Below are 21832 nucleotides of genomic sequence, written 5' to 3'. Positions count from 1 at the left end.
GCCAAAACTACAATATCTGCATTGTCCCCCTCTTTTGTGAAGACAGACGCAAAGTATTCATTCAGAACCATACCAACATCTGCCCCTGCACATAGGTTACCTTTCTGGTCTTTTCTGGGCCCTACCCTCTCCTTAGTTATCCTCTTACTCTTAATGTATTTGTAAAGCATCTTTGGGTTCACCTTGATTTTGCTTGCTAATGTTCTTCCATGCCTCTCTTTGCTTTCCTTATTTCTTTTTTGATTTCACCCATCCACTTTCTATACTCCTCTTGGCTTTCTGTACTATGGAGTTCTCTGTGTTTGACATAAGCTTTCCTTTTCTGCCTTATCTTACCCTGTAGGCTTCTAGACATCCATATGGCTCTAGACTTCAGCATCTCACCCTTTTTCTTTGTGGGAACATGTTTACTCTGAACCTCTTGAATCTCCCCTTTGAATACCTCCCCACTGCTCTGACACTGATTTACCTTCAAGTAGCTGTTTCCAGTTCACTTTCGCTAAATCACTCCTCAGTTTAGTAAAATTGGCCTTGCCCCAATTGAGAACTCTAGTTCCTGTTCTATCTCTGTCCTTTTCCATAATTATGTTAAAACTGACTGAATTATGATCACCATCACCAAAATGTTCTCCCATTGCCACTCCTTCCACCTGCCCATCTTCATTTCCTAAAACTAAATCTAAAACTGCGCCCACTCTTGTTGGACTAACGACAGACTGGGCAAAAAGGTTCTCCTGAATGCATCTCAAGAATTTTGCTCTCTCAATTCCTTTCACACTAAAACTATCCCAGTTAATGTTGGGGTAGTTAAAATCCCCTACGATTACTGCCCTATTGCACTTCTCAGAGATTAGCCAACCTATCTGCTCTTCTATCTCCCTCTGACTGTTTGGGGGTCTATAGTACACTCCCAGCAGTGTGATTGCTCCTATTTTATTCCTTAGCTCAATCCATATGGCCTCATTTGATCAACCTTCCAACATATCATCCCTCCTCAAAGCTAGAATTGTTTCCTTGACCAAAATTGCCACTCCCCCTCCTTTCTTAGCCCCCTCCCTACCACGTCTGAAAACCCTGTAACCAGGAACGTTGAGCTACCATTCCTGTCCCTCCCTAAGCCATGTTTCTCTAATAGCTATGATATCATACTGTCACATGTCTGTCTGTGCCCTCAGCTCATCTTTTTTATTTGCTATACTCCTTGCATTGAAATAGATACCCTTGAGCACTGCCAAACTCTTTTTTATTTTCTAACTTTTGTTTCCTCTGTCTTCCAGACTCATCCATTAATTTTCTGCCTTCCATTTTCATTTCTGCTTTTGTCTTAACTGAGTCTACCTTCAGGTCCCCATCCCCTGTCAAATTAGTTTAAGCCCTCCCCAACAGCACGAGCAAAATGTCACGCAAGGAACTCGGTCCTGGCTCTGTTCAGGTGCAACCCGTCCGACCTGTACAGGTCCCATCTCCCCCTGAGCCGGTCCTAATATCCCAGGAATTGGAAGCCCTCCATCCTGCACCATCTTGCCAGCCACGCATTCATCTGTCTTATCCTTCTATATCTATACTCACTTGTGCGTGGCACTGGAAGGAAAATGGAGGTTACTACTTTTGAGGTCCTGCTTGCTAATATCATTCCTAGCTCCCTAAATTCTATCTGCAGGACCACATCCCTCTTCAAACTATGTCGTTGGTTCCGATGTGGACCACAACTGCTGGCTGTTCACCCTCCCCCTTCAGGATGCTCTGCAGCCGCTCAATTACATTCTTGACCCTGGTACCAGGGAGGCAACACACCATCCTGGATTCACGTCTGCAGCCACAGAAATACCTGTCTGTTCTCCTGACTGTTGAATCACCTATCACTATGGATCTTGCAGTCTTCCCTGTACCCCACTGTGGTGTCATGGACTTGGCTCTGGCTGCACTCCCCAGGTGAAGCATCACTTTCCTCAGTATTCAGAACTGAAAGCTGCTGGAGAGTGAGATGCACTCAGGAGTCTCCTGCTCTACCTACCTGATTCTTTTTGACTGCCTGGTGGTCACCCATTTCCTTTCTCCCTGCATACTCTTCTGTTGTGGGGTGACCACATCTATAAACGTGCTTTCTATGTAGCTCTCATCCTCAGGAGTGTACCGCAGTGTCGACAGTTGCTGCTCACGTTCCAATACCCAGAGCTCAAGCTGCCGCAATTGACAACACTTCCTGCACAAATGGTCTCCAGGATACGGGAAGTATTCGGGAGCTCCCACATAGCACAGGAGGTGCATTCTCGAGGTTGAATCACCCCTGCCATTCCTTTATTTATTAGTTGACCCTATGCTACTGCTAAAAAAACTTACGAATACTACAACTCCTTAGAATTATTAACAAAACCTTACTCGGACTGTCACTGTCATGAGCACAATAGGACCATATTTACACCGTGATAAAACTGTGATAATTCACCCTCAGTAACAATGTCAATAGCACAATAGATCTACATTTACACACTGATGACAGTGTGATAATTCACCCTCAGTAACACTGCCAATAACACAATAGAACTACATTTACACAGTGATAACAGTGTGATAATTCACCGACAGTAACAGTGTCAATAACACAATAGAACTACATTTACACAGTGATAACAGTGTGATAATTCACCCACAGCAACTGTGTCAATAACACAATAGAACTACATTTACACAGTGATAACAGTGTGAATAATTCACCCACAGGAACAGTGACAATAACACAATAGAACTTTGTCCTTGATCTTTATGTTGTCATTGACGACAGGAATAGTGCCGGAAGACTGGGGGATAGCAAATGTTGTCCCCTTGTTCAAGAAGGGGAGGAGAGACAGCCCTGGTAATTATAGACCTGTGAGCCTTACTTCGGTTGTGGGTAAAATGTTGGAAAAGGTTATAAGAGACAGGATTTATAATCATCTTGAAAAGAATAAGTTCATTTGCGATAGTCAGCACGGTTTTGTGAAGGGTAGGTCGTGCCTCACAAACCTTATTGAGTTTTTCGAGAAGGTGACCAAACAGGTGGATGAGGGTAAAGCAGTGGATGTGGTGTATATGGATTTCAGTAAGGCGTTTGATAAGGTTCCCCACGGTAGGCTATTGCAGAAAATACAGAAGTATGGGGTTGAAGGTGATTTAGAGCTTTGGATCAGAAATTGGTTAGCTGAAAGAAGACAGAGGGTGGTGGTTGATGGTAAATGTTCATCCTGGAGTTTAGTTACTAGTGGTGTACCGCAAGGATCTGTTTTGGGGCCACTGCTGTTTGTCATTTTTATAAATGACCTGGATGAAGGTGTAGAAGGGTGGGTTAGTAAATTTGCGGATGACACGATGGTCGGTGGAGTTGTGGATAGTGCCGAAGGATGTTGTAGGGTACAGAGGGACATAGATAGGCTGCAGAGCTGGGCTGAGAGATGGCAAATGGAGTTTAACGCGGAAAAGTGTGAGGTGATTCACTTTGGAAGGAGTAACAGGAATGCAGAGTACTGGGCTAATGGGAAGATTTTTGGTAGTGTAGATGAACAGAGAGATCTTGGTGGCCAGGTACATAAATCCCTGAAAGTTGCGACCCAGGTTAATAGGGCTGTTAAGAAGGTATATGGTGCGTTAGCTTTTATTAGCAGGGGCATCGAGTTTTGGAGCCACGAGGCCATGCTGCAGCTGTACAAAGCTCTGGTGAGACCGCACCTGGAGTATTGCGTGCAGTTCTGGTCACCGCATTATAGGAATGATGTGGAAGCTTTGGAAAGGGTGCGGAGGAGATTTACTAGGATGTTGCCTGGTATGGAGGGAAGGTCTTATGAGGAAAGGCTGAGGGACTTGAGGTTGTTTTCGTCAGAGAGAAGGAGGAGGAGAGGTGACTTAATAGAGACATATAAGATAATCAGAGGGTTAGATAGGGTGGATAGTGAGAGTCTTTTTCCTCAGATGGTGATGGAAAACACGAGGGGACATAGCTTTACGTTGAGGGGTGATAGATATAGGACAGATGTTAGAGGTAGTTTCTTTACTCAGAGAGTAGTAGGGGCGTGGAATGCCCTGCCTGCAACAGTAGTAGACTCGCCAACTTTAAGGGCATTTGAGTGGTCATTGGATAGACATATGGATGAAAATGGAATAGTGTAGGTCAGATGGTTTCACAGGTCGGCGCAACATCGAGGGCCGAAGGGCCTGTACTGCGCTGTAATGTTCTAATTCTAATTCTAATTCTAAAAGAACTACATTTGCACAGTGATGACAGTGTGATAATTCACCCACAGTAACATTGTCAATAACACAATAGAACTACATTTACACAGTGATAACAGTGTGATAATTCACCCACAGGTACAGAGTCAATAACACAATAGAACTACATTTACACAGTGATAACAGTGTGATAATTCACCCACAGTAACTGTGTCAATAACACAATTGAACTACATTTACACAGTGATAACAGTGTGATAATTCACCCACAGTAACAGTGTCAATAACACAATAGAACTACATTTGCACATTGATAGCAATGTGATAATTCACCCACAGTAACAGTGTCAATAACACAATAGAACTACATTTACACAGTGATAACAGTGTGATAATTCACACACATTAACAGTGTCAATAGCACAATAGAACTTCATTTACACCCTGATAACAGTGTGATAATTCACCCACAGCAACTGTGTCAATAACACAATCGAACTACATTTCCACAGTGATAACAGTGTGAATACTTCACCCACAGGAACAGTGTCAATAACACAATAGAACTTTGTCCTTGATCTTTATGTCGTCATTGGCGACAGGAATAGTGCCGGAAGACTGGAGGATAGCAAATGTTGTCCCCTTGTTCAAGAAGGAGAGTAGAGACAGCCCTGGTAATTATAGACCTGTGAGCCTTACTTCGGTTGTGGGTAAAATGTTGGAAAAGGTTATAAGAGACAGGATTTCATCATCTTGAAAAGAATAAGTTCATTTGCGATAGTCAGCACGGTTTTGTGAAGGGTAGGTCGTGCCTCACAAACCTTATTGAGTTTTTCGAGAAGGTGACCAAACAGGTGGATGAGGGTAAAGCAGTGGATGTGGTGGATATGGATTTCAATAAGGCGTTTGATAAGGTTCCCCACGGTAGGCTATTGCAGAAAATACGGAGGTATGGGGTTGAAGGTGATTTCGAGCTTTGGGTCAGAAATTGGTTAGCTGAAAGAAGACAGAGGGTGGTGGTTGATGGTAAATGTTCATCCTGGAGTTTAGTTACTAGTGGTGTACCGCAAGGAACTGTTTTGGGGCCACTGCTGTTTGTCATTTTTATAAATGACCTGGAAGAGGGTGCAGAAGGGTGGGTTAGTAAATTTGTGCATGACACTAAGGTCGGTGGAGTTGTGGATAGTGCCGAAGGATGTTGTAGGGTACAGAGGGACATAGATAGGCTGCAGAGCTGGGCTGAGAGATGGCAAATGGTGTTTAACGCGGAAAAGTGTGAGGTGATTCACTTTGGAAGGAGTAACAGGAATGCAGAGTACTGGGCTAATGGGAAGATTTTTGGTAGTGTAGATGAACAGAGAGATCTTGGTGTCCAGGTACATAAATCCCTGAAAGTTGCTACCCAGGTTAATAGGGCTGTTAAGAAGGTATATGGTGTGTTAGCTTTTATTAGCAGGGGCATCGCGTTTTGGAGCCACGAAGTCATGCTGCAGCTGTACAAAACTCTGGTGAGACCGCACCTGGAGTATTGCGTGCAGTTCTGGTCACCGCATTATAGGAATGATGTGGAAGCTTTGGAAAGGGTGCGGAGGAGTATTACTTGGATGTTGCCTGGTATGGAGGGAAGGTCTTACGAGGAAAGGCTGAGGGACTTGAGGTTGTTTTCGTCAGAGAGAAGGAGGAGGAGAGGTGACTTAATAGAGACATATAAGATAATCAGAGGGTTAGATAGGGTGGCGAGTGAGAGTCTTTTTCCTCGGATGGTGATGGCAAACACGAGGGGACATAGCTTTAAGTTGCGGGGTGAGAGATATAGGACAGATGTTAGAGGTAGTTTCTTTACTCAGAGAGTAGTAGGGGCGTGGAGAGCCCTGCCTGCAACAGTAGTAGACTCGCCAACTTTAAGGGCATTTAAGTGGTCATTGGATAGACATATGGATGAAAATGGAATAGTGTAGGTCAGATGGTTACACAGGTCGGCGCAACATCGAGGGCCGAAGGGCCTGTACTGCGCTGTAATGTTCTAATTCTAATTCTAATTCTAAAAGAACTACATTTGCACAGTGATAACAGTGTGATAATTCACCCACATTAACAGCGTCAATAACACAATAGAACTACATTTACACAGTGATAACAGTGTGATAATTCACCCAAAGGAACAGAGTCAATAACACAATATAACTACATTTACAAAATGATAGCAGTGTGATAATTCACCCACAGTAACAGTGTCAATAACACAATCGAACCACATTTACAAAATGATAACAATGTGATAATTCACCCACAGTAACAGTGTCAATAACACAATAGAACTACATTTACACAGTGATAACAGTGTGATAATTCACCCACAGGAACAGAGTCAATAACACAATAGAACTACATTTACACAGTGATAACAGTGTGATAATTCACCCACAGGAACAGAGTCAATAACACAATAGAACTACATTTACACAGTGATAACAGTGTGATAATTCACCCACAGTAACTGTGTCAATAACACATTTGAACTACATTTATACATTGATAACAGTGTGATAATTCACCCACAGGAACAGAGTCAATAACACAATATAACGACATTTACAAAATGATAACAGTGTGATAATTCACCCACAGTAACAGTGTCAATAACACAATAGAACTACATTTACACATTGATAGCAATGTGATAATTCACCCACATTAACAGTGTCAATAACACAATAGAACTACATTTACACAGTGATAACAGTGTGATAATTCACCCACAGGAACAGAGTCAATAACACAATAGAACTACATTTACAGAGTGATAACAGTATGATAATTCACCCACAGTAACTGTGTCAATAACACATTTGAACTACATTTACACATTGATAACAGTGTGATAATTCACCCACAGTAACAGTGTCAATAACACAATAGAACCACATTTACAAAATTATAACAGTGTGATTGTTCACCCACAGTAACAGTGTCAATAACACAATAGAACTACATTTGCACATTGATAGCAATGTGATAATTCACCCACAGTAACAGTGTCAATAACACAATAGAACCACATTTACACAGTGATAACAGTGTGATAATTCACCCACAGGAACAGAGTCAATAACACAATAGAACTACATTTACACAGTGATAACAGTGTGATAATTCACCCACAGTAACTGTGTCAATAACACATTTGAACTACATTTACACAGTGATAACAGTGTGATAATTCACCCACAGTAACAGTGTCAATAACACAATAGAACTACATTTGCACATTGATAGCAATGTGATAATTCACCCACAGTAACAGTGTCAATAACACAATAGAACTACATTTACACAGTGATAACAGTGTGATAATTCACACACATTAACAGTGTCAATAGCACAATAGAACTTCATTTACACCCTGATAACAGTGTGATAATTCACCCACAGCAACTGTGTCAATAACACAATCGAACTACATTTCCACAGTGATAACAGTGTGAATACTTCACCCACAGGAACAGTGTCAATAACACAATAGAACTTTGTCCTTGATCTTCATGTCGTCATTGGCGACAGGAATAGTGCCGGAAGACTGGAGGATAGCAAATGTTGTCCCCTTGTTCAAGAAGGGGAGTAGAGACAGCCCTGGTAATTATAGACCTGTGAGCCTTACTTCGGTTGTGGGTAAAATGTTGGAAAAGGTTATAAGAGACAGGATTTATAATCATCTTGAAAAGAATAAGTTCATTTGCGATAGTCAGCACGGTTTTGTGAAGGGTAGGTCATGCCTCACAAACCTTATTGAGTTTTTCGAGAAGGTGACCAAACAGGTGGATGAGGGTAAAGCAGTGGATGTGGTGGATATGGATTTCAATAAGGCGTTTGATAAGGTTCCCCACGGTAGGCTATTGCAGAAAATACGGAGGTATGGGGTTGAAGGTGATTTCGAGCTTTGGATCAGAAATTGGTTAGCTGAAAGAAGACAGAGGGTGGTGGTTGATGGTAAATGTTCATCCTGGAGTTTAGTTACTAGTGGTGTACCGCAAGGAACTGTTTTGGGGCCACTGCTGTTTGTCATTTTTATAAATGACGTGGAAGAGGGTGCAGAAGGGTGGGTTAGTACATTTGTGCATGACACTAAGGTCGGTGGAGTTGTGGATAGTGCCGAAGGATGTTGTAGGGTACAGAGGGACATAGATAGGCTGCAGAGCTGGGCTGAGAGATGGCAAATGGTGTTTAACGCGGAAAAGTGTGAGGTGATTCACTTTGGAAGGAGTAACAGGAATGCAGAGTACTGGGCTAATGGGAAGATTTTTGGTAGTGTAGATGAACAGAGAGATCTTGGTGTCCAGGTACATAAATCCCTGAAAGTTGCTACCCAGGTTAATAGGGCTGTTAAGAAGGTATATGGTGTGTTAGCTTTTATTAGCAGGGGCATCGCGTTTTCGAGCCACGAAGTCATGCTGCAGCTGTACAAAACTCTGGTGAGACCGCACCTGGAGTATTGCGTGCAGTTCTGGTCACCGCATTATAGGAATGATGTGGAAGCTTTGGAAAGGGTGCGGAGGAGTATTACTTGGATGTTGCCTGGTATGGAGGGAAGGTCTTACGAGGAAAGGCTGAGGGACTTGAGGTTGTTTTCGTCAGAGAGAAGGAGGAGGAGAGGTGACTTAATAGAGACATATAAGATAATCAGAGGGTTAGATAGGGTGGCGAGTGAGAGTCTTTTTCCTCGGATGGTGATGGCAAACACGAGGGGACATAGCTTTAAGTTGCGGGGTGAGAGATATAGGACAGATATTAGAGGTAGTTTCTTTACTCAGAGAGTAGTAGGGGCGTGGAGAGCCCTGCCTGCAACAGTAGTAGACTCGCCAACTTTAAGGGCATTTAAGTGGTCATTGGATAGACATATGGATGAAAATGGAATAGTGTAGGTCAGATGGTTACACAGGTCAGCGCAACATCGAGGGCCGAAGGGCCTGTACTGCGCTGTAATGTTCTAATTCTAATTCTAATTCTAAAAGAACTACATTTGCACAGTGATAACAGTGTGATAATTCACCCACATTAACAGCGTCAATAACACAATAGAACTACATTTACACAGTGATAACAGTGTGATAATTCACCCACAGTAACAGTGTCAATAACACAATCGAACCACATTTACAAAATGATAACAATGTGATAATTCACCCACAGGAACAGAGTCAATAACACAATAGAACTACATTTACACAGTGATAACAGTGTGATAATTCACCCACAGTAACTGTGTCAATAACACATTTGAACTACATTTATACATTGATAGCAATGTGATAATTCACCCACATTAACAGTGTCAATAACACAATAGAACCACATTTACAAAATGATAACAATGTGATAATTCACCCACAGTAACAGTGTCAATAACACAATAGAACTACATTTACACATTGATAGCAATGTGATAATTCACCCACATTAACAGTGTCAATAACACAATAGAACTACATTTACACAGTGATAACAGTGTGATAATTCACCCACAGGAACAGAGTCAATAACACAATAGAACTACATTTACACAGTGATAACAGTATGATAATTCACCCACAGTAACTGTGTCAATAACACATTTGAACTACATTTACACATTGATAACAGTGTGATAATTCACCCACAGTAACAGTGTCAATAACACAATAGAACCACATTTACAAAATTATAACAGTGTGATTGTTCACCCACAGTAACAGTGTCAATAACACAATAGAACTACATTTGCACATTGATAGCAATGTGATAATTCACCCACAGTAACAGTGTCAATAACACAATAGAACCACATTTACACAGTGATAACAGTGTGATAATTCACCCACAGGAACAGAGTCAATAACACAATAGAACTACATTTACACAGTGATAACAGTGTGATAATTCACCCAAAGGAACAGAGTCAATAACACAATATAACTACATTTACAAAATGATAGCAGTGTGATAATTCACCCACAGTAACAGTGTCAATAACACAATCGAACCACATTTACAAAATGATAACAATGTGATAATTCACCCACAGTAACAGTGTCAATAACACAATAGAACTACATTTACACAGTGATAACAGTGTGATAATTCACCCACAGGAACAGAGTCAATAACACAATAGAACTACATTTACACAGTGATAACAGTGTGATAATTCACCCACAGGAACAGAGTCAATAACACAATAGAACTACATTTACACAGTGATAACAGTGTGATAATTCACCCACAGTAACTGTGTCAATAACACATTTGAACTACATTTATACATTGATAACAGTGTGATAATTCACCCACAGGAACAGAGTCAATAACACAATATAACTACATTTACAAAATGATAACAGTGTGATAATTCACCCACAGTAACAGTGTCAATAACACAATAGAACCACATTTACAAAATGATAACAATGTGATAATTCACCCACAGTAACAGTGTCAATAACACAATAGAACTACATTTACACATTGATAGCAATGTGATAATTCACCCACATTAACAGTGTCAATAACACAATAGAACTACATTTACACAGTGATAACAGTGTGATAATTCACCCACAGGAACAGAGTCAATAACACAATAGAACTACATTTACACAGTGATAACAGTATGATAATTCACCCACAGTAACTGTGTCAATAACACATTTGAACTACATTTACACATTGATAACAGTGTGATAATTCACCCACAGTAACAGTGTCAATAACACAATAGAACCACATTTACAAAATTATAACAGTGTGATTGTTCACCCACAGTAACAGTGTCAATAACACAATAGAACTACATTTGCACATTGATAGCAATGTGATAATTCACCCACAGTAACAGTGTCAATAACACAATAGAACCACATTTACACAGTGATAACAGTGTGATAATTCACCCACAGGAACAGAGTCAATAACACAATAGAACTACATTTACACAGTGATAACAGTGTGATAATTCACCCACAGTAACTGTGTCAATAACACATTTGAACTACATTTACACATTGATAACAGTGTGATAATTCACCCACAGTAACAGTGCCAAAAACACAATAGAACCACATTTACAAAATGATAACAGTGTGATTGTTCACCCACAGTAACAGTGTCAATAACACAATAGAACTACATTTGCACATTGATAGCAATGTGATAATTCACCCACAGTAACAGTGTCAATAACACAATAGAACTACATTTACACAGTGATAACAGTGTGATAATTCACCCACAGTGACAGTGTCAATAACACAATAGAACTACATTTACACAGTGATAACAGTGTGATAATTCACCCACAGGAACAGAGTCAATAACACAATAGAACTACATTGGCACAGTGATAACAGTGTGAGAATTCACCCTAACAGAGTCAATAACACAATAGAACCACATTTACACATTGATAACAGTGTGATAATTCACCCACAGTAACAGTGTCAATAACACAATAGAGCTGCATTTACACATTGATAACAGTGTGATAATTCACCCACAGTAACAGTGTCAATAACACAATAGAACTACATTTACACATTGATAGCAATGTGATAATTCACCCACAGTAACAGTGTCAATAACACAATCGAACTACATTTACACATTGATAACAGTGTGATAATTCACCTACAGTAACAGTGTCAATAACACAATACAACTACATTTACAAAATGATAACAGTGTGATAATTCACCCACAGTAACAGAGTCAATAACACAATAGAACTACATTTACACAGTGATAACAGTGTGATAATTCACCCTAACTGAGTCAATAACACAGTGGAACTACATTTACACAGTGATAACAGTGTGATAATTCACCCACAGTAACAGTGTCAATAACACAATAGAACCACATTTATACTGTGAGATGGTCGCAAAAAGGTGGAAAAATAATACAGTTAAAACGATGAAATGTTTTTGATCAAGGGAAGTATTATACTGATAAAAGGGTGAGATTATATCAGTAAAGTGAACAATTTGTATTAGTAAGCCAAAAGACTTGCAGGTTGGTAGGTAAATTGGCCATTATAAATTGTCACTAGTATAGGTAGGTGGTAGGGAAATATAGGGACAGGTGGGGATGTTTGGTAGGAATATGGGATTAGTGTAGGATTAGTATAAATGGGTGGTTGATGGTCGGCACAGACTCGGTGGGCCGAAGGGCCTGTTTCAGTGCTGTATCTCTAATCTAATCTAATCTAAGTGATGTCTCTTAAAGTGAATGAACTATGCCATTACTGTGGAGAAATTATATCAGTCACAGGAAGAAATAAACAGGGAAAATGCTGGAAATACTCAGTATGTCTGGCAGCATCTGTGGGAGAGAAACAGAGCTAACATTTCAGTTCAATGAGCTTTCATTAAAAAAAAAATTCCTCAGTAATCTGATATTATTTCAGTACTTTGATTTTCTACAGTAAGAAGAAACATTGTTAAAATGGAGAAGTAAAACTGTTATAGTGGAATATATGATACTGCAAAAGAGGAAAAGTTATACCAATTCAAAGGAAATTATATCCTGTTCATGGGAGAATTTATCCCGGTAAATGAAAGAATATCGGTACTATGGGAAGCCCTATGGGTTATTACATCAATGACACGGCTAATCAATTTTTACCGTAACTAATAACTAACTCCAATACTTTACCTGGAACCCCGATAGCTGCAACGATGGGATAGTAAATGGCTAACAGCAGACCTTTTGGTGACGCGTGCATTGCTATCAGAAGCTCTAAGCACATCCTACACTCCCCTTAATGATTGCCACATTTATACCTGATGTCAGGCTCTGGGGAAGTAATTAGCTGGTTTGATCCTTTACATTATTTACATTAATTGAAAAAGAGAAATTCGTGCAGCTACTGTCAGGCTCGTATTTTTGATTTGATGGAATGAGATGTTTTGAATTACACTAGCGGGGCTTTGAAGTGAAATACCCAGAAAGTTCTGCCTGATCCCATTTACATTTCTTCCTGAAAGATGATGAAATATTAATAGGTCTTTGGAATGATGAAAACAAACCTTGTGTGCAAATAATCCCCAGGTTTAAGTCTTTAATGCTGAGTTATGTGGCTTCAGCACAAGTGACAAGAGATTTTCTGGCCCGAAGCAAAATACAGTTAATTCTTGATACAGGTCACATGCAACTGACTCCAAAGTCATCTGTGTCTGTGCATAACTTTAATGTATTTGTCCGTGAAGGCATTATGGATAGGTCCAGTTCAGCGCTATTACAGTCAGCATAGGCAGGTCCAATTGAGCATGGTTACATTCAGTGTGTACTGGTCCATTTCAGCATGGTTCCATTCAGTGTGTACTGGTCCAGTTCAGCACGGGTTACATTCAGTGTGTACTGGTCCAGTTCAGCATGGTTACATTCAGTGTGTACTGGTCCAGTTCAGCACTTTTACATTCAGTGTGTACTGGTCCAGTTCAGCATGGTTACATTCAGCGTGTACTGGTCCAGTTGAGCAAGGTTACATTCAGTGCGTTCTGGTCCAGTTCAGCATGGTTACATTCAGTGTGTACTGGTCCAGTTTAGCACGATTACATTCAGTGTGTACTGGTCCAGTTTAGCACGTTTACATTCAGTGTGTACTGGTCCATTTCAGCACGGTTACATTCAGTGCGTACAGGTCCTGTTCAGCACAGTTACATTCAGTGTGTTCTGGTCCAGTTCAGCACGGTTACATTCAGTGTGTACTGGTCCAGTTCAGCACGGTTACATTCAGTGTGTTCTGGTCCCGTTCAGCACGGTTACATTCAGTGTGTACTGGAACAGTTTAGCATGGTTACATTCAGAGTGTACTGGTCCAGTTTAGCACGGTTACATTCAGTGTGTACTGGTCCAGTTCAGCACGGTTACATTCAGTGTGTTCTGGTCCAGTTCAGCATGGTTACATTCAGTGTGGACAGGTCCCGTTCAGCACGGTTACATTCAGTGTGTTCTGGTCCAGTTCAGCACGGTTACATTCAGTGTGTACTGGTCCAGTTCAGCACGGTTACATTCAGTGTGTACTGGTCCAGTTTAGCACGGTTACATTCAGTGTGTTCTGGTCCCATTCAGCACGGTTACATTCAGTGTGCTCTGGTCCAGTTCAGCACGGTTACATTCAGTGTGTACTGGCGCAGTTCAGCATGGTTACTTTCAGTGTGTTCTGGTCCAGTTCAGCACGGTTACATTCAGTGTTTACTGGTCCAGTTGAGCACGGTTACATTCAGGGCTGGATTCTGAGCTCAGCCTGAAGACAGGTTGGTGGAGGTGGGTGAGGTCAGTGATTCAGGACAGGACGTCCACCACAGAACCCGATGTTGTAGTGCCAGGTTCTGATATTCCCGGAAGCGGCTAAGTTCCGTGATAGCACCTCAGCCTCTCTGTGATGGGACCGATCTTCAAGTATGTTAAACACCATTTTGCATGAATTGGAATGTAATTCGCTACATTCCTGCCAGCCATTCACAATCTTCTGCTTGATATGCGGCACTCACGTGCCTTCACTTTCCCATCCTTGAAAAGCTGGTGCCGCCGAGGCGAGAGTTATCGGTACCTGCAAATGGTGGGTAAGTGATACCTTGCTATGCTGTTGAATGTTTTTGCCATCGGACATTGAAATAAGGTTAATCCACAGATATGAGTGGTGGGGGGAGCTCTGCAAGTGGATACCGTTGGGGGTGGGAGGGAAGGGGAATTCTGCAAGGGGATACACTGTTTGTGAGGGCGGAGGGGGTCAGAACTGGGAAACTTTATCGGTGGCTTTTGTCAGGCGTCCAGTGCAGGCAACACAAACTATATTGTGATTGTCATGTTGGCTCACACTTATTTAAAAGTTGTGAGGACAACATCAAGCCATACCAATGAACTCATGCTGGAACACAGCTGAAGCAGGAATTAACACAATCTCTGCCCAGATAGGTGTACCAGCTTGTTTTCTTGGATCCCCTTGCTGTGATGAGGCATCAACACAGGAGCTGGGCCCAAGAGGCAGCTGCAGCTCCAGAGGAAGCTCCTAGATGTGAGCAGCAGCAGCCACCGCGGCACAAAGGAGCCCAGAGACATCAGCGAGTCTAGAGGACGTGGATGACATACCTGCAGATGTCTGTGCCAGTGTCAGAGATGACTATGGACGACCAGAGAGGCCGTCAGAATCTCTGCACACTGCTGAATGAGGAATTGCAACCAATGTGTTTCATTCCTTTAATACATTCCTTTAATGCACAATGACCCAGCAAGGAAAGTGTTCCAACCAAGGCTAATGAGAGAAATCAAGGATTGTTTGAGAGCAAAGCAAGAGGTGTATAAAGATGCCAACAAAATGGTAAGCCTGAGGATTGGGAATATTTCAGAATTCTGCAAAGGAGGACCAAGAGAAAGATTAAGAAAGGGAAAATAAAATGAGAGTAAACTGTTGAGAAACATAAAAACAGACTGTTATAGCTTCCATAAGTATGTAAAAAGGAAAAGATCGGCAAAAACAAATGTGGGTCCTTTACAAGCAAAGTGAGGAGAATTAATAGTGGGGAATAGGGAAATGGCAGAAAAACAAAACAAATACTTTGTGTCTGTCTTCACGGAGGAAAATATTAAAAAATTTAAAGAAATAAAGAAGAATCAAGGAACTAGTGTAAACGAGGAACTGCAAGATATTTTTCTTCTTCTTTTTCTTCTTCTTTGGCCTCCTTGTCTCAAGAGACAATGAGTACGCATCTGGAGGTGGTCAGTGGTTTGTGAAGCAGCACCTGGAGTGGCTATAAAGGCCAATTCTAAAAAGACAGACTCTTCCACAGGCGCTGCAGATAAAATTGGTTGTCGGGGCTGTTACACAGTTGGCTCTCTCCTTGCGCTTCTGTCCTTTTTCCTGCCAACAGCTAAGTCTCTTCAACTCACCACTCTTTAGCCCCGCCTTTATGGCTGTCCGCCAGCTCTGGCGATCACTGGCAACTGACGCCCACGACTTGTGGTCAATGTCACAGGACTTCATGTCGCGTTTGCAGACGTCTTTAAAGTGGAGACATGGATGGCCGGTGGGTCTGATACCAGTGATGAACTTGCTGTACAATGTGTCCTTGGGGATCCTGCCATCTTCCATGCGGCTCACATGGCCAAGCCATCTCAAGCATCACTGGCTCAGTAGGGTGTATATGCTGAGGATGTTGGCCACCTCGAGGACTTCTGTTTTGGCGATACCATCCTACCACCTGATGCCAAGGATTCTCCGGAGGCAGAGAAGATGGAATGAATTGAGACATCGCTCTTGGCTGACATACGTTCTCCAGGCCTCGCTGCCGTAGAGCAAGGTACTGAGGACACAGACCTGATACACTCGGACTTCCGTGTTGCATGTCATTGCGCCATTTTACCACACTCTTTGCCAGTCTGGACATAGCAGCAGAAGCCTTTCCCATGCACGTGTTGATTTCTGCATCGAGAGACAGGTTACTGGTGATAGTTGAGCCTAGGTAGGTGAACTCTTGAACCACTTCCAGAGCGTGGTCGCCGATATTGATGGATGGAGCATTTCTGACATCCTGTCCCATGACGTTCATTTTCTTGAGGCTGATGGTTAGGCCAAATTCGTTGAAGGCAGCCGCAATCCTGTCGATGAGTCTCTGCAGGCACTCTTCAGTGTGAGATGTTAATGCAGCATCATCAGCAAAGAGGAGTTCCCTGAAGAGGACCTTCCATACTTTGGTCTTCACTCTTAGACGGGCAAGGTTGAACAACCTGCCATCTGATCTTGTGTGGAGGAAAATTCCTTCTTCTGAAGACTTGAACGCATGTGAGAGCAGCAGGGAGAAGAACATCCCAAACAGTGTAGGTGCGAGAACACAGCCCTGTTTCACGCCACTCAGGATAGGAAAGGGGTCTGATGAGGCTAAGCTGAATTGTGCCTTTCATATTGTCATGGAATGAGGTGATGATACTTAGTAGCTTTGGTGGACATCCGATCTTTTCTAGTAGTCTGAATAGACCACGTCTGCTGACGAGGTCAAAGGCTTTGGTGAGATCTGTGAAAGCAATGTAGAGGAGCATCTGTTGTTCACAGCATTTTTCCTGTAGCTGGCGAAGTGATAACAGCATGTCAATGGTGGATCTTTCTGCTCGAAAGCCACACCGTGCCTCAGGGTAGACACGCTCAGCCAGCTTCTGGAGCCTGTTTAAAATGACTCGAGCGAAGACTTTCCCCACTATGCTGAGCAGGGAGATTCCACGGTAGTTGTTGCCGTCACCGCGGTGACCCTTGTTCTTATAGAGGATGATGATATTGGCATCACGCATGTCCTGTGGTACTGCTCCCTCATCCCAGCACAGGCAAAGCAGTTCATGGAGTGCTGAGAGTATAGCAGGCTTGGCACTCTTGATTATTTCAGGAGTAATGCCATCCTTCCAAGCGGCTTTTCCACTGGCTGGAGAATCAATGGCATCATTGAGTTTCGATTTTGTTCGCTGCTCGTCCAGCTCATATATGACTGGCAGAGACTGGGCTGCATTGCGGGCGGTTTCAGTGACAGCATTTTCCCTGGAGTACAGTTCTAGGTAGTGCTCCACCCAGTGGTCCCTTTGCTTGCGTTGGTCAGTGTATCGTGTCCCCTGATTTAGACATGAGGGGTGCAATCTTCCTGATGGTTGGCCCAAAATCTCTCTTAAAACCAAGATATTAATATTCATAAAAAATGTACTGGAGAAATTAATGGCACTTAAAGTATATAAATCCCTTGGATCTGATGATCTACATCCCAGAATGTTGAAAGAGGTGGCTGTAGGGACAGAAGATGCATTGGTGCTCATCTTTCTAAATTCTGTAAACTCTGGAATGGTTCCTGCAGATTGGAACTTGGTAAATGTAACCTGATTATTTAAGAAAGGAGGGAGAGAGAAAACAGGGAACTGCAGACCTGTTTGCCTAACATCAGTCCTCAGGAAAATACTAGAATCTATAATGAAGGATGTGATAACAGGACATTTAAAAAGTAATGGTAGGATTGGACAGAGACAGCTTGGATTTATGAAAGGGAAATTATGTTTAGCAAACCTGTTGGAGCTTTTTGAGGATGTAACTAGCAGAATAGATAAGAGGGAACTAGTGGGTGTGGTATATTTAGATTTTCAGAAATCTTTTGATAAGGTCCCACACAAGAGGTTAGTAAGAAAAATTATAGCACATGAGATTGGGGGGAATATACTGGCATGGATTGAGAACTGGCTAATGGACAGAAAACAGAATGTGGGAAAAAATGGGTCATTTTCAGATTGTCAGGCTGTGACTAGTCGGGTACCACAAGGATCAATACTTCGGCCCCAGTTATTCACATTCTATATCAATGATTTGAATTCGAGCATTAAATGTGACATTTACAAGTTTGCAGTTGACACGCAACTAGGTGGAAATGTGAGTAGTGAGGAAGATGCAAAGACTTCACGGATAAATTTTATAGCTGAAATGAAATGTGGAGAATTGTGAGGTTATCCACTTTGGTAGGAAAACATCAATACAGGGTATTTCTTAAATGGTAAGAGGCTGAAAGTGTTGAATTTCAAACAGACTTGGGTTTCCTTGTTCATGAGTCACTGAAAGCTAACATACAGGTACAGCAAGTACTTAAGAAGGTAAATGGTATGTTGGCCTTTATTACAAGAGGATTTGAGAATAGGGGTAAAGATGTCTTACTACAATTATATAGAGCCTTGGTGAGACTGCACCTGAAGTATTTGTGTGCAGTTTTGGTCTCCATACCTGAGAAAAGATAGACTTGTCACAGAAACAGACTGGGCCTTATACTCTGGAGTTAAGAAGAATGAGAGATGATCTCATTCGAACATACAAAATTGTTACAGGGTACAACAGGGTTGATGCAGAAAGGATGATTCCCCTGGTTGGGGAGTCTAGAATCAGGGGACAAAGTCTCAGAATAAGGGGCAGGCCATTTAGGACTGAGATGAAGAGGAATTTCTTCACTCAGAGGGTGGTGAATCTTTGGGATTCTCTGCCCCAGAGGGATCTGGAGGCTCAGTCATTGAGTATATTCAAGACTGAGATCGACAGAATCTGCATAATAAAAATGGCAAGGGTTATGGGGATAGTGCAGGAAAATGATGTTGAAATAGATCAGCCAAAATGCAATCCATCAGAGTCAGCATTGTTTTATGAAGGGTATGTCATGTTTGACTAATTTGCTACAGCTCTTCGAAGATGTAACAAGCAAAGTGGATAATGGGGATCCTGTAGATGTTGTATATCTGGATTTCCAAAAGGCATTTGATAAGGTGCACAAAAGGTTAATACACAAGGTAAGATCACATGGGTTAGGGACAATTTATTAGCTTGGATAGAGGTTTGGCTAACCAACAGAAAACAGAGAGTCAGGATAACTGGGTCCTTTTCTGGTTGGCAAGATTTAACTAGTGGGGTGCCACAGGGTTCGGTCCTAGGGCCCCAATTATTTACAAACTATATTAATGACTTGGATGCAGGGATAGAAGGTACTATAGCCAAATTTGCAGATGACACTACAATAGGTGGGATGGTAAGTTGCAATAAAGAAATAAAAAATTTTCAAATGGATATGGATAGGTTAGGTGAATGGGCCAAAATTTGGCAGATGGAGTTTAATGTGGATAAGTGTGAGATTATCCATTTTGGTCAGAAGAATAGAAAAGCAAATTATTATCTAAATGGAGAGAAACTTCAGAGTGCTTCGGTGCAGAGGGATCTGGGTGTCCTCGTGCATGAATCGCAGAAAACTTGTATGCAGGTGCAGCAGCTAATAAGGAACCAAATGGAATTTTGGAATTTATTGCTGAAGGAATAGAGTATAAAAGTAGGGAAGTGTTGCTGCAACCGTACAAGGCATTAGTGAGACGGCACCTGGAGTATTGCGTACAGTTTTGCTCCTCTTACTTGAGGAGGGATGTAGTTGCATTGGAGGCGGTTCAGAGGAGGTTCACTAGATTGATTCCAGAGATGAGGGGCTTGTCTTACGAAGAGAGATTGAGCAGTTTAGGCCTTTACCGTCTAGAGTTTAGAAGAATGAGAGGAGATCTAATTGAGGTATATAAGATGATTAAGTGGATTGACAAAGTAGAGAAGATATTTCCTCTGGTGGGACAATCTAGAACGAGAGGTCATAGTTTTAGGATAAGGGGTAGCAGATTAAAACAGAGAGGAGGAGAAATTACTTCTCTCAAAGCGTTGTGGGTCTGTGGAATTCACTACCCCAGAGTACGGTGGATGCCGGGACATTGAGTAAATTTAAGGAGGAGATAGACAGATTTTTAATTAATAATGGGTTGAAGGGTTATGGAGAACGGGCAGGAAAGTGGAGTTGAGGCCGAGATGAGATCAGCCATGAGCGTATTGAAAGACAGAGCAGGCTTGAGGGGTTGAACTGCCTACTCCTACTCCTAGTTCTTATGTTCTTATGTTCCCATTGAATGGGGGAGTGGGCCTGAAGGGTCGAATGGTCTACTCCTGCTCCTATTTCATATTTTCTTATCTTATTGTGTTTGGTGGTCTCCCTATGTCTGTGGACCTCAAAATTACTGTGGCCGTAAGCATCTGCACCTCTGGATCATTCCATGGAGTCACCAGTGACATGTGTGGGGTTTGTCAATGTGTAGTGCATCACTGCATCAAGGTGGTGACTGGTGCTGTGTTCAGGAGGGCCGGTGACTATGTCCACTACAGGACTGACCTTAAGAGTCAGGCTGAGAGCGCCATTGGATTTGGGGCCTTTGTGGGATTCCCACAGATACAAGGTGTCATCAACTGCACACATGTGGCCATCAAGCCTCCCATGGAGTAAACATCCACCTTAATAAACAGAAAGGTGTTTCATTCCATCAATGTCCAACTAGTGTGCGATCACAGAAAGCACTTCCAAAAGTGTGTGGCTGCTTCCCGGGCAGCTGGCATAACTTGTACATATTGTGCCAGTGTCAGGTGCCACTGCTTTTCACTCTCCCCGCTCACCTTCAGGGGTGGATTCTTGGGGATAAGGGCTAGCCGTTGATGATGTGTCTTCTGATGCCAGTGAGGAATCCCACCAATGATGCTGAAGAGCTCTGCAACACCTGCCTCGACTCCACCCGAGCTACCATCGAGCTTAACCATGAACACCAGAGATATAAAACATTCTGTGCTGCAGCCTCAAGGAACATAGAGACATAGAGATATACAGCACAGAAATAGGCCCTTCGGCCCATCATGATCATGCTGGCCATTAAGCACCTATCTATTCTGATCCCATTTTCCAGCACTTGGTCTTGTGTACTATGGCTTTTCAAGTGCTCATCTAAATACTCCTGAAATGTTGTGAGGGTTCCTGTCTCTACCACCCCTTCAGGCAGTGTATTCCAGATTCCAACCACCCTCTGGGTGAAAATTCTCTTCCTCAAATCCCCTCTAAACCTCCTGCCCCTTACCTTAAATCTATGCCCCCTGGTATTGACACCTCCGCTCAGGAAAAAGTTTCTTCCTATCTACCCTATCCATTCCACTCATAATTTTGTACACCTCAATCTGGTCCCCCCTCATCCTTCTCTGCTTGAAGGAAAACAACCGTCACCTATCCAGTCTCTCTTCCTGGCTGAAATGCTC

This window comes from Heterodontus francisci, chromosome 22, assembly GCF_036365525.1.
Source record: "Heterodontus francisci isolate sHetFra1 chromosome 22, sHetFra1.hap1, whole genome shotgun sequence".
Taxonomy (NCBI): domain Eukaryota; kingdom Metazoa; phylum Chordata; class Chondrichthyes; order Heterodontiformes; family Heterodontidae; genus Heterodontus; species Heterodontus francisci.
Note: the sequence above shows the minus strand (reverse complement) of the source record.